Source organism: Ceratina calcarata, unplaced genomic scaffold (assembly GCF_001652005.2).
Source record: "Ceratina calcarata isolate Rehan_Ccalc_2016 unplaced genomic scaffold, ASM165200v1 scaffold470.2, whole genome shotgun sequence".
Classification (NCBI taxonomy): Eukaryota; Metazoa; Arthropoda; class Insecta; order Hymenoptera; family Apidae; genus Ceratina; species Ceratina calcarata.
Window position 1 is genome coordinate 439,967 of NW_017171129.1, and position 10,574 is coordinate 450,540.

The following is a 10,574-nucleotide window of genomic DNA, read 5'->3' on the forward strand; positions in this document are numbered from 1 at the left end:
TTCACAATGCAGTCATTTTTACTGCTTTAGGCAATATAGGTATATACTAAGTTTCAGTTTTTCTAGTGTTAATTCAGTGAGTTAAATAAGTGACTTAATTCAGTGAGTAAAATAAGTGACTTAAGTGTCCAAACCTGGATTTGAATCTCAATAAAGAAAACATTAGAAGATCTAAGGCAGCGTGAGTGGCTATTGAGTTCGATTTGTGCCAATAAGGGAAGAGAATCAATATTATGATTTACTAAATTTTGCAAGAAAACTATTTCCAATATAGTTCTTCTCTCCTCAAGTGTAATGATATTAAATTTGAGCATGATTAAAAAATCGCATAATTGAAGCATAGTCATGATCAATGTAGCTCATGGGAGAGCTAGTGAACAAAGATGGATGACTTAAAAATTGGTCTTGAATAATTCCCAAGAAGTTCTAATGGATAACAAGACCTAATTATGAAAGCACACTCAATATAGGGTAAGACAAACGTGCTACATAAGGTTAGCAACGTACGAAGATTTTCGAAATAGATCCATGACCTTTTAAGAAAACCTGACACCCTGGAGGGAATGTTAGCCATGTGTGTTAAGTGTATATCAAAGAGTAACTTAAAATTAATAAGTATACTAAGTTCTTCAACATGGTCGAAGACTGCAAGAATAGAATCGTTAAGAGTACAATTAAATAATATTGAGTTAGAACTAGAGATAGAAACGAATGGCGGAGCATATTTTAACCTAAAACTACGGTTATAGTTTTATTTAAAGCGCCCTCTGGCTGATGATAAACCGTGAGATAAAGACACGTTCGCGGTTTGCAAAAAACAAATTATGTCTGGCGAACTACTGTTAAAGCTAACAAGCTTCGTTTAATCTCGATTGCGATATAAGTTAATTGCGCACAGGGATAGCTGTTATTAGCGGAAAACAAGCATCCGTGGAACGTGTATTTATCGGGAAATATGATGTTATACTTGGAACAGGGAAAAGTGTAACGAGCCCAGGAATGATCTATAATTGCATCTGTGGAATCTGCATGCTCGATTCGCAGTCATTTCTGTCACAATTTGCTGAATAGCCGTTGCGATTTGGCAGAGCGTGTTCCGGCCACGGGTTACAACGTAATTATCTAGATTAGTACCATGTTGCAGGATCCGATGTGCAATTAATAACGATGTATCCCACTTCTGACCTTCTAGAATTGGACACGATCGATACCATACAGCGAGACAACTCGAGGCTAGTTTATGTCGCCTTCTGAATATCGTACTTAGGCTAAACCCGACAGAATCAGGCCAATCGAATCATCCCACCGATATTCGCATCGACAAAAACCTCCCCCCTCCCCCCCTGCAAATATTAAATTCATAACCGATTCAAATCGCGTTTCACTATTTCTCAATAGATTAAGAAATGGCTTTCTACCAAATATCAAATCCGTTGATATTAAATCGTGTTTCCTATTGAGGAACAATCGTTTGTCGAGGTTCATCATTCTTCGATCCTCGGGCAGGGAAAGGCCGCGGGAGTGTTTTTCCGCTGTATTTTCCGCGTCTCCCGCGGCGTGCGCGCCAGGCGATCGATGAATGGTGATCCTTCACCGGCTGAAGTGCACACGCCAGAATAGTAAAACAAGAGCGGATAGTCGACACTTGGCGCCCACTTTTCACCGAGATATGCGTCGATACTTCACGTCGCTGTATCGTTGCCCGTCGCCAGATATCCGTTCGCCTAGTTACAAAACGCCGGAATTACCAATCTCGGTCGAAGGGAATTTAATCGGAGGCAGGTTTTCATTCTTTTTACTAGGAATAATTGTAGGAACGTTGGATTAAAGTACTCGATCACTGGTTATTAAAGTGGTTGGATCGTTCTTACAATTAAGACCAGCAATCTCGTTTTAATATTTACGACCTACAATTCTGAGAGAAAGAAATTCCGAGAGGTGCTGTTTTATGTTCTTGCGTTTCATGAAAACCCTCCGTAATTCGTAAAATCTCCCTCTCTATTACTATCTTTCCTTTTACATCTTATAATAAATCCTCGAGGACAGAAAGGCCACCGCGTCCTCCATCACCTCCCTCCCTCCACCTGCTCCTCTTGCCTTTTTTCTTCGAACCAACAAAAACTGTAATTTAAAAATCGATAATTGCGTTTTCCATGTTCGAATCGTATCTGGCGATGCTCGTTCGTGTCCAAGTTTGCAAGTGCATGTTCGCACGTTAGTCCGGAGTTAACCAGCGTTAATAATTGCGCAGAGGGCCTCGGGTGACTGACTCGGGGGTTGAAGGAACTATAAAACACAAAGGGGGTTTGCATTGAAATTTTTCGCACGATCGACTCGCGGCATAAATATGCCCGGGCGAATTTGCATTTTTATCGAATCCCGGCTTCACCTACACGTGAAATAAAGCTATCGTATAACGCCACGAGAGCCACCGCTATACGATAATGCCGTGGGACGTGTACAGCTGTACGAGGCCGAGCTTGAAATTGAGACTAAGTGGGTGTACTTCGTAAAACCGCGTCCTACACGATAGATCTCTTTCCCCGGGGCAGATAACTCGTTGATCTTTTTACATCCATTTAACTGCGCCACCATTTGCAACCGCATCGGTATATCATATTAATAATAATTCACCCATGTGTAATGGGCAACTATTTCTTTTGCTATTATTTGAAAATATTTTATCAACGTGCAAGCTTGTATTAATTGTGAGATCTGTGTCAGAAGTTTAACACATGTGATAAAACACAAAAATAAAACACACAAAGACATGACAAAGACATGTAATAAAAGATGTCCAGTATTTGAAGCAATGAACTTGTGGACAAAAATGATAATTGTAGAGGAGTGCGATTTATAAAGTTGTTTGACCTGGTTTTCTAGGTCATAAAGAATTTTTAACGCATAATTTAGAATATTCTAATACATAGGTCACTAAATAGAGTCACTAAATTCAAGCGATAGATAGAACAAAGAAGTTGTGGATATCTTGGAGAAAAGATATTCTTGTCATATATTCGTCCTTCAACATCTTTGACTGTACAGGATGTCCCAGAAAGTGTTAGAGCCGAAGAGAGGTGATTCTGTATGTGTTTCTGAACAACAATTTCCTTTGCAAAATGCAAAGTGAGCCATGGTTTTTGAATTATCAACGAAAAACACTGTCCAATGGGAACGCGCGTAGGGCTACGCTGACCAATGGCGAGGTACACATGCTCAGCCACGGGAGTGGGGGTTCGGCTCATGACGCTCGACAATAGCTCAGCGGGCCCGCGCTCAGCCATGGGAGTGGGGCTCGGATCGTGGCGCTCGGCCGTTGGTCAGCGCAGTCCAACGCGCGCTCTGATTGGTCAATGTTTTCCGCGCATAATTCAAAAACCATGTCTCACTTTGCATTTTGCAAAGGAAATTGTTGTTCAGAATCACTTCTCTTCGGTTCTAACCCCTTTTTTGGTTCACTCTACATAATTATAGTTATAGTAAATATCTTTTGCGTCACATTAAATAATGAACAATACTTACAAATATTTAGATGGCGTATTTAAAAAAACTATCCTGAATTATCGCGGTATCAGTACAGAAACGTGACGCGGTTTATGTGAATTTCTACAGGAGAGACGCGTGAACTCTTTAACCTTGGCGTAAAGCGAGATGAGATTTCGTTGTGTCATTGAATAGTACGAGGGTTAATAGAATTTCTTTGTCCGCCGAGATCAGATTCCGGCCATTACGTACTCCGAGTAGAAAAATAATTTGTCAAACGAGACGGAGAACAATTTATCGCGATCGTCGATCGGATAATCTCTCCCCTCGGAAAATTAATAATCCGCCTAGCCGAGGAGCGTAGGAGATTGCTTTTGTTCATGCGAAACAGCCGGCAACGTCGGGCTTATCAATTTCTTTCATGCATCTTTTGATCGCTAGCCTTCAAAAGCACAGGTTCGAACGTCTTTCCCCCGAGCCTGGGAGCACGTTTACGATTCCTTCATGTTTAATATAAAGCCCTTGGTTGCTTGATTCAAGCGTTTCACGGTAGAGCAGCAAAATCGTTTGCGGAAAATCAAATATGCACCGGTAAACGGACAGACAGCGTGTACGGGCGCTTGCACACAGGACGTCGGATGCTGAGTTCGGTTGCTCCGCGTAATGAACGATCGAATCTCTAACGTCGACTGAACATTCCCTGATGCGCTTGCGTTCTAATTAATCAGCTAAACGGCCATTTAGAAAATTAGCGACTCGAACCAGCGTTTCTGATTGGTTCAGTTTTGAAATTTGCTGCGTTGCCACGTTCTTACGTTTTCCTTTATGCTTTTTTGTCCAGGTGGTAAACCGGCCCAGATGAGAAGTAAGCTAATTCTGCGACAAATAGCCTAAACTCTACTTTCCTGGACTCATATTGTTTGCGTTTCTGATTGGTTCAGTTTGAAATTTGCTGCGTTGCCACGTTCTTACGTTTTCCTTTATGCTTTTTTGTCCAGGTGGTAAACCGGCCCAGATGAGAAGTAAGCTAATTCTGCGACAAATAGCCTAAACTCTACTTTCCTGGACTCATGTTGTCATCTCATATCTAAAGTTACTTTAGACCATCACCGCCTCTCATCGCCTGTAAGTACCTACCATTCACCATTTCATTATTTTATTTGTTTGCTTAATGCGTTGCTGCGTGAAACGTAATTCTCGCGTGCGATTGTTGCCGCGTGGCGGCACGCGAATCGAAAATTCGTGTGTGAGAACAGTAGTAGTAGCTGTTGTAGTAGTAGTAGTTGCGTTTAATATTAGAGGTTTAAATTAACGGCGTTACAAATGTTATCGCGGCTGATTATCAATTTAGCGGTTTATTAAAACGGGTGCGGAGTAGCTGATTATTACGTTTATGGAATTTACGGTGGTAAATATTAATACAGCGGTTTGCGAGTTTTCCAGAAAATGCAAACTCTCTGTTTTATTAAATATCGTTTAATATGCAAGAGTTACCAAGTATTTGCGTTTTACGGTTAAACGATTTCCTTTGATCGCTTAACGTTGAATCAAGATGAATCTGGCGGTGATTTAAATTAGCGAAATTGCTGGCTTCACGCATTAACGTTTTCATTATCATTCGCTTCATTATTATTCCCACGACGATTCACCTCGATAATTACACTAACCGACAGATAAGAGCTTTTTTTTCACTTTGCGCAATATCGATCATGCGATTCTTATAGCGTTTCTTGTGTCAAGCACGAATCTGGAAACAGAATTGCTTTATCATGTACTGTTTTTGAAAAAACGTGGTTTTTGTAAAAATGCGGTATTGTAGGAGGGAGAGGAAGTCCATTTTTGAAACAAAAGATGGAGGAGACTTTCCAAAATTGTTGTTCAATTAAATATGTATATATTTTTTCTTTTTAGTATGCTTTATATGTTTGCTTGATTTCGCAAAACCTTCCAATCCCATAATGTTGAATGGTTTCTTCATGAGAAATGTCTGTAGAATTCAATACTGTGCAGTAAATTCCTTCTAAGTAAAAGGATTTTCACATAAATAGAAAAATAGTACGTTTAAGGAAAGACTCTTCTATCTCTTGGATCAAAAATGAATTTCCTTGTTCTCTCAGTTTTCCTGTAATACCTCATTCTTCCCAAAAATCATGCATTCTGATAAAAATAACGTTTTTTTCGGAAAAAGTACGTGATAGAACAATTCTGTGTCGAGATTAGTGTTTGGCACGAGAAATTCTATAAGAATCACGTGATGGATGTTACAAATTCTTTTTTTTTTTTATGTTGTACAGTGTTATTTGTTACGAGGTCAAACCGTGCCAGGGGCCCGACGAGTGACCGAGTATGTCGACTCAGTCGGGTTTACTTAGGGAAGGAGAGAGACGCACAGAGGACCCTAATGTAACACTTAGTGTTAGCCTTGGTAGCTGTAGGACGTGGACGACGAGGGAGGGTCAGTCCCCTTTAGCCACTAGCTAATTAGGGTAGAGATGTGACTGGGTCAGTCCTGGTTTTTAGGAAAGGAAGAGACTGGCAGGCGATCCTTATATAACACTTAGACTAGTGTTAGCCTTGGTAGCTGCAGGATATGAATGATTGAGGAAGGACCAGTCCCCTCTAGTCACTAGCTAATTAGGGTAGAGGTGTGACTGGGTCAGTCCCCTTTAGCCACTAGGCAATTAGGGTAGAGGTGTGACTGGGTCAGTCTTGATTCTTAGGAAAGGAAGAGACTTGCAGGCGATCCTTATATAACACTTAGTTAGTGTTAGCCTCGGTAGCTGCAGGACGTGGACGATCCAGAAAGGGTCAGTCCCCTTTAGCCACTAGGTAATTAGGGCAGTATGACTGGGCCAGTCCTGGTTTAGAGGAAGAGTAAAGATTCGCAAACGATCCTAATCTAACACTTAGTCTTAGTTTCGATTGCTGCAGGACGTGGACGATCCAGGATGGGTCAGTCCCCTTTAGCCACTAGGTAATTAGGGCAGTATGACTGGGCCAGTCCTGGTTTAGAGGAAGAGTAAAGATTCGCAAACGATCCTAATCTAACACTTAGTCTTAGTTTCGATTGCTGCAGGACGTGGACGATCCAGGATGGGTCAGTCCCCTTTAGCCACTAGGTAATTAGGGCAGTATGACTGGGCCAGTCCTGGTTTAGAGGAAGAGTAAAGATTCGCAAACGATCCTAATCTAACACTTAGTCTTAGTTTCGATTGCTGCAGGACGTGGACGATCCAGGATGGGTCAGTCCCCTTTAGCCACTAGGTAATTAGGGCAGTATGACTGGGCCAGTCCTGGTTTAGAGGAAGAGTAAAGATTCGCAAACGATCCTAATCTAACACTTAGTCTTAGTTTCGATTGCTGCAGGACGTGGACGATCCAGGATGGGTCAGTCCCCTTTAGCCACTAGGTAATTAGGGCAGTATGACTGGGCCAGTCCTGGTTTAGAGGAAGAGTAAAGATTCGCAAACGATCCTAATCTAACACTTAGTCTTAGTTTCGATTGCTGCAGGACGTGGACGATCCAGGATGGGTCAGTCCCCTTTAGCCACTAGGTAATTAGGGCAGTATGACTGGGCCAGTCCTGGTTTAGAGGAAGAGTAAAGATTCGCAAACGATCCTAATCTAACACTTAGTCTTAGTTTCGATTGCTGCAGGACGTGGACGATCCAGGATGGGTCAGTCCCCTTTAGCCACTAGGTAATTAGGGCAGTATGACTGGGCCAGTCCTGGTTTAGAGGAAGAGTAAAGATTCGCAAACGATCCTAATCTAACACTTAGTCTTAGTTTCGATTGCTGCAGGACGTGGACGATCCAGGATGGGTCAGTCCCCTTTAGCCACTAGGTAATTAGGGCAGTATGACTGGGCCAGTCCTGGTTTAGAGGAAGAGTAAAGATTCGCAAACGATCCTAATCTAACACTTAGTCTTAGTTTCGATTGCTGCAGGACGTGGACGATCCAGGATGGGTCAGTCCCCTTTAGCCACTAGGTAATTAGGGCAGTATGACTGGGCCAGTCCTGGTTTAGAGGAAGAGTAAAGATTCGCAAACGATCCTAATCTAACACTTAGTCTTAGTTTCGATTGCTGCAGGACGTGGACGATCCAGGATGGGTCAGTCCCCTTTAGCCACTAGGTAATTAGGGCAGTATGACTGGGCCAGTCCTGGTTTAGAGGAAGAGTAAAGATTCGCAAACGATCCTAATCTAACACTTAGTCTTAGTTTCGATTGCTGCAGGACGTGGACGATCCAGGATGGGTCAGTCCCCTTTAGCCACTAGGTAATTAGGGCAGTATGACTGGGCCAGTCCTGGTTTAGAGGAAGAGTAAAGATTCGCAAACGATCCTAATCTAACACTTAGTCTTAGTTTCGATTGCTGCAGGACGTGGACGATCCAGGATGGGTCAGTCCCCTTTAGCCACTAGGTAATTAGGGCAGTATGACTGGGCCAGTCCTGGTTTAGAGGAAGAGTAAAGATTCGCAAACGATCCTAATCTAACACTTAGTCTTAGTTTCGATTGCTGCAGGACGTGGACGATCCAGGATGGGTCAGTCCCCTTTAGCCACTAGGTAATTAGGGCAGTATGACTGGGCCAGTCCTGGTTTAGAGGAAGAGTAAAGATTCGCAAACGATCCTAATCTAACACTTAGTCTTAGTTTCGATTGCTGCAGGACGTGGACGATCCAGGATGGGTCAGTCCCCTTTAGCCACTAGGTAATTAGGGCAGTATGACTGGGCCAGTCCTGGTTTAGAGGAAGAGTAAAGATTCGCAAACGATCCTAATCTAACACTTAGTCTTAGTTTCGATTGCTGCAGGACGTGGACGATCCAGGATGGGTCAGTCCCCTTTAGCCACTAGGTAATTAGGGCAGTATGACTGGGCCAGTCCTGGTTTAGAGGAAGAGTAAAGATTCGCAAACGATCCTAATCTAACACTTAGTCTTAGTTTCGATTGCTGCAGGACGTGGACGATCCACTTCGTTTTGTGCGGCAAGAACATGGCTCGCGTCTAGTGATTTTTGTTTTCTTTTCAACGTCGAGCAACACTGGCGGTTTTAAAATGGCGACTAAGACGGAAGGAAAGATGAAGAGAGTTTATAAAATCCGATACGATATTGCGGCACTGGGTTCCTGCTGTAATACATACGACGTCCGAACATTGCGAAATGTCGTTTTCATTTAATCCGGGCAAGCTTCCAGGAAATACATTTACGAAGTGAGCGAATAGGGGTGTTTTCATTTCGGTATCGACGTATTGTCTCTACAGTCGCAATATTTTTATTGACCCGGCACATGTTCAAACACATAAAATCGACTGGCACGTGTCTCGTTATCTAAACTTTCAAATTACGTATTCTTAAGGTAGCTATTTGGGTAACGTATCAAGAGAGGGCCCTACAATAGGCTACCTTTTAGCTACTAGGTAATTAGGGCAGTATGACTGGGCCAGTCCTGGTTTAGAGAAACAATAAAGACTCGCAGACGATCCTAATCTAACACTTAGTCTTAACCTGTTGAGACGAATCTAGGATTTGAACACAGTCTATATTCTTTATTACTCGTTACAATATTCTAAGTATTGGTCAACTCTTTACGGTAAGAGAATTCCTGCTTCAGTTTACGCAGTGAAGCCGCGGGGAAAAAATCTAAGTATAGATACTCACGCAATAATCTTTCAACAGAGTGAGACAGCGCTTCGGTATGCTAGATTTTTAGGTTAAGGCTACTCCAAAGAGCTAACGTGTAGCTCTCTTTTATACCCAAAACAGGCCCTTTCGCGGAGTGGGGTATAACCATATTTGGGCATATTCTAGAAGCTTCTACGCTCGCCTACGCGAGGGATGAGTACGTGACTAGCATCGAACGTTCTGGAAACGCGCAGAGCCGTATATGTAACATATTATACACTCCAGATTTTATCGGACGAGTTTATCACCGCTTGAAAGTTGAAACGTTGAAGAAAGAGTGAAACGAGCGGCGGTGAAAAATGTATGAGGAGATACCGTGAAATTATTTAGAACGTGTCTATTCGAAAGTGCAGATACGCGCGTCTATGTATTATTTCAAGCCCTCCGCGGTTCATCGATCGGTCCATTTTCCTATGTTCCTTGCATTATTATTTAGCGCCGTTGCAGTCGACAAATAGCATTCGAAACCCGATTATACCTGCGTATTAAACTCGCTCCTCGAAGCTGACGCCAGTCGACGATCGCATTTTTTCTTTTTCATTTTCCGCGCGGTCGAATGGAGATTTTAATTAACCCTGCTCGGTTGACTCGTTTGAAAAAATTTCGGGAAAAGCTCGTTAATTCGTCCGTTAAATCACTTTCTTCTTTTTCGAGAGCCACCCGTTAATTGCCGATGAAAGATCGGTGGTTAAGCGACGCGAATGGACGATTACGTTCGAGCACCGAATCGATAAAATTCCTCGTGTCCGTAACGAGCGTAATTATCGAGAGACGTCCTGGAACCGAGGCAGCGATCGTCGTAAATAAAAACCTTGGTTCAAATATATGAAACAGTGATATGACTCTTTTGTTTAAGGACGTTAGTCCCGTTCAGTTGGTCTCAATCATTTCAAGTGTTGCCACGTAGTGGTACACATATTAAATAGTAACAAATGGTTGAGAATCTTTGGCCCTCTAATACATCGCACAGCGTATAGATACGCACTTACACAAGCTTACACAGAAGAGCCGTTGCCGCTATTGGCTACACTATCCCCTCCCTCGCCGTTCTCAAGAACGCGTTGTACAAAAATACCATACTTCATCTAAGAATTTCTACTAAACGAATCATCAAAATTTTCTGATTTTTTTTTTAATACAATTGTAATAAGTTAATTTAGCATGTGTCAGTTTTTTGAAAATATCTATAGAACCGTTTTTCCTTAAATTACTGAAATCCATCATTTTACTGGCCTTTTCTCGTTTTCACATGGTAAAGTTCCGAATTCGATAATTTATTGCTACTCTCCCAATCATCAGATCTCTCTAAGATTTTACACATATATTTGTGATGCTCTATTGAATACTCATGCAAAATTTCAAAACATTCTATAGAAAATGGATTTTGGGACTAACGTCCTTAA

General features: G+C 42.1%; 1 protein-coding gene across 8 annotated transcripts in view; it reads left to right on the plus strand.

The window, feature by feature from the left end:
• The window catches only part of LOC108627417 (leucine-rich repeat-containing protein let-4), a 171,579-nt gene that overhangs the window by 24,576 nt on the left and 136,429 nt on the right, over positions 1-10,574 (plus strand). For 3 of the 8 annotated variants that reach the window (XM_026815583.1, XM_018028649.2, XM_018028646.2), the window contains one exon: positions 4,325-4,348. The exons of 2 other annotated variants lie outside the window; for them this stretch is intronic. The gene's annotated coding sequence lies outside the window, so the exon portion shown is untranslated. 3 more of the 8 variants (XM_018028651.2, XM_018028652.2, XM_018028654.2) reach the window with 3 other exon arrangements.